Raw genomic sequence first — 4,043 nt, forward strand, 5'->3', positions numbered from 1 at the left:
ATGTAATCTAATAAAAGAAAATGTAGAAGCATTCCAACAAACACACGACATAGAAAATATAGAATATATGTTGGAGAATATAAAAGAAATAATAAGGTTAATACCCAAAGAAAAAATGTATTATGAAAGAATTAACTCATAAAAAGCGGACCCCCCCCCCCCAGTTGGTATCAGAGCCAAGTGATTAAAATTAAATGAATAACATAATCACAACCCCAAGAATGGGAGTTTTAGCCACACATAATAAAGAGCAAGAAATATACAAACTATGTTTTCCGTCAGCTTGGGTAACAATCCACAACTCATCAAAATACTTGAATTCAATTCAAAATCAAATAAACCCTTAAAATCTACTCAAAAACTCAAAGAATATTGTTAGGGATAAAAATAACCCAAAACTAGAATATATGGGAACTCTCCAAAAGATCAGAACTCCTTTTACTTCTTTTTAAAATTCCATTTAAACGTCTACAAATTTTCAGTTTCAGAGCAACTCGGTGGAGTAAGTCGAGCTTCCCCGACCAATTCCGCGACTCGCCGAGTGCTCCTTTCCATCGCCTTCTTCGCTTGACTTTTTCATACTTCCCTTTTGTGACTTTAGGCGATCAAAACTTCCATCGCCGATCTAGTCGGCGCTTCATTGAATCAGCCTTTCTATCGCCGAGTTGGCTTTGTCTATGGTCTGTCCTGCTAGAACTTATGGCGAGTGGAAGAGCCACTCGGCGACTCACCGAGTGGATTTGGCAAGCATCAGACTTGCTTTTCTTCATTTTTTTTTCATCTTTTTCCTCCTTTTTGCTCGGTAATGTCCTTGCTTTGCTCTTTTGCCTTTATTGCAGAAAATTAACATTTAAACATCAGTTTAGAGCATAGAATAGGTATTGAGGACACTAAAACTCTAGATATTAAGCCCTAAATGAGTCGAAATTCCCGACTCATCAACACCCCAAACTTAAACTTTGGTTTGTCCTGAAGTAAAACACAAGATCAATTAGTTTAACAAAGATGTCTACAAATAGTGCTACTCAAGACTCAACATGAATGCACAATAGGTTCAAACTACCCATGCAATGTTCAATTGTGCACTACAAGTTTCAAGCTGTGACTAGCATTCATCAAATAGAACTCAAGCTCACAATGCTTGCTTCAAATGCAAATTCAAGCTCTACAAAAGTATTTGAATGCCCTCATATCAAGAATGATTCCATGCTCACACAAGGCTCAAAAATATTTCATAATTAAGGAATAAAAAGCAACTCTCACCCTCTCAGGGATAAACAAATGCATGATTCAACCCATAGGGTTGCTCGTATTTTCCGATCAACATGACATTAAGCTCAATCAACATCAAAAAGGTGTTTCAAGGATTGTAATGGGGTTGAGGATAAAGGTATGATCATCTTGGTTTAGTGACTTATACCTTTATGAAGCATGCTTGATTTTTACTTTTTCTCTTTTTCTTTCACTCTTTTTGATTTTCACAATCCACCCTATGTTCTTTTAAGCATGACTCATTGGACACCCCATTTCTTTTGTCCATTGCATAAACTTTATTGCAACATTATTTTTTCTTTTTAATTTTTTTTCTTCTCTTCTCTCACTTTTTTTATATGGAGGGGTTCCATCTCTTTCAACACAATCCATCAAGGGAAATTTTTTACAAACTTCTTGACTCTCCTCCTTTTTCACCACACTCCGAAGTTAGGCTTTTGGCCTAAGTTGGCCATTAAAACGGACCAATGCTTCATGAAGGTTTTAGATGATGGGAAAAAGAGGTAAAAGGTGCTCATGTTTCATCCAAAGAAAAGGTTAGGCTCAAATGGTGCAAAGCTAGGTTCACACTGTCACAAGGCGGTCACAAAGAGGTATACTAGAAATTTGGTTCACTTTCCACAAATTTTGACGAAGATCATTGTTTTCATTAACCGACATTAGTCGATTGGACTAACAGGGCTAGTTCTAGGTATTACCAAGCACATATTTCAAGACAATCTCACCACACATGGCATTCAATACAATCATCAATAAAGAATCTACAATTTTAGCTAACGTGCAACAACCATCACATGATTCATTTCAACAACCAGCCAATCCTAATGAGATGCTAAGAGTTCACATATGACTTATGCAACTCAAATTTGCCTCATTGGAATTGCACAAACATATCGTTCAATCATAATCACTATTTAAGTCATCGGTACTGATCACAACGGATACGCAAATATGCAAGAGAACAACCACATTTCCAAACATCAAGAGGTGAAATTTTAAATTTGGATAAAAACCAACCAACATTCACATTAAAAAAATCAACCATAATCACACAAAGTAAGCATAACTGACTATCAAACATCAAACAATCACAAAAACAACCCAAAAGAGGTAGGTATGAAGATACCTCACCCTGCCAAACAAATCTAACAATTGTCCTCAATGTGACAAAAATGAATAGTCTCAAAATAAAACTAAAGAGAATCAAGATCCCCCTGTCAAGCTAAACCTGAGGTGAACTCTGTACATCTGGGACTCTCTCAATCTGGGCATCAGTGCCCAGTTTAGCTCAATCCTTCGCTCCACTAGAGCCCAACATCGATGTATCCCAAAGAGAGGCTTCCATAGCTGTCTAGACCATCACACCCTTTAGTTCCTCCATGTCATCATATACTGTTGCATCTCATGTACCAAGCTCCTCCTGTAACACTCCGAAAATCTAACGACCTAAGCTAGAGCCTAAATGACGAATAATGACTTAATGAGAGTAGAAATGATGTTTCTAGACCTAATTTAATGTAACTAAATTCATAAGGAAATGTTAGTGCATAAATTTCAAGGAACGACTATGACGACCAGAAACTAGTGCATTGAACTAGTGAGGTGCTAGGTCTTGTGAATTGACATTAGAGTGTCGTAGGTGGCCTACAGTTTGAATAAAAGGGGTTTAAAAAGGTAAGACTTCATGTTTAGGGTCCAAAAATCCGGGTATGAATCCCCAAGGATCACCCAATGGGTCCTTAAGGAGGACCCAAACTTGGAACCAAAAAGAAAGTAGAAGCTGTCCAAAACAGGTTGGACTCACAAGGGGAAAACTACGAGACGTAGGTCAACTCATGCCCCGTGGAAGGGAGTCGTGATTCAACACTTAGAATCCTACAAGTGGCCTCCAAATCAACCCCGTCAATCCGAAACCACGAGCATGCAGTACGGTCCGTAGACCGACTCACGCTCCGTGGAAGGGTCTCGTGAGTTGAGACTTAGTCTCCTCACCAAGACCCTTGTTTGCACCCTCTCAGTACCAAACCACGAGTGGCTAGCACGACCCGTGGTTTAACCCATGCCCCATGGGCTGGGACTCGTGGATGGCACTTGAGCTCACTGCCTCCACACGGTTTAAGTGGGGGTAGTTTAGTAATTTACTAATTAATTGCTTAAGGGTTAAAAACGGTTATAAATAGTTATATTAGGTACTTTAGGGTATTATTAAGTAATAACCAAGTCTTCCACCTTATAACTCCAAATCATAAAATCAAAACCCACTTTTTTCTAAAGACTCTAGAGGAAAAAGATTTCATTGGAGCTAGGGTTTCAAGGTTTCTTCCCAAATTTCTTGGAGTTTCTCCATTTATTCTCAAGGAATCAACTAAGGTATGGTTGCTCTTCACTCTTGGGATCTTTTCCCCAAGAGGCCCTCTAAAAAATTGGATTCTAAGGTTCCCCAAAATTCTAGGTTTCTCTCCATTTCGTGGGTCACTTTCCAAATGTGCTTTCTTTGGTTTACAATGATTAATTATGGTTGTATATTAGAGTTTGTGGATGAATAAATGTAGTGTTGTTGGTTTTTGAAAAAATCCCCATAAGACCCATGAATTTCCCTTTTTTCTAACTTTAAACCATAGTATGACTTTAATAGTGTATGAAGGATGTGAATCTAATATGTAAATTGTGGAATTCATTATTGTATTACGATGTTGCTCTATATGGTGAATTATTACCAATGAATTAAAGTTGAATCTTGATGTCATCCTTGAAGGTTATGAATGAAGATT

This window comes from Solanum tuberosum, unplaced genomic scaffold (genome assembly GCF_000226075.1).
Source record: "Solanum tuberosum cultivar DM 1-3 516 R44 unplaced genomic scaffold, SolTub_3.0 scf00094, whole genome shotgun sequence".
Taxonomy (NCBI): domain Eukaryota; kingdom Viridiplantae; phylum Streptophyta; class Magnoliopsida; order Solanales; family Solanaceae; genus Solanum; species Solanum tuberosum.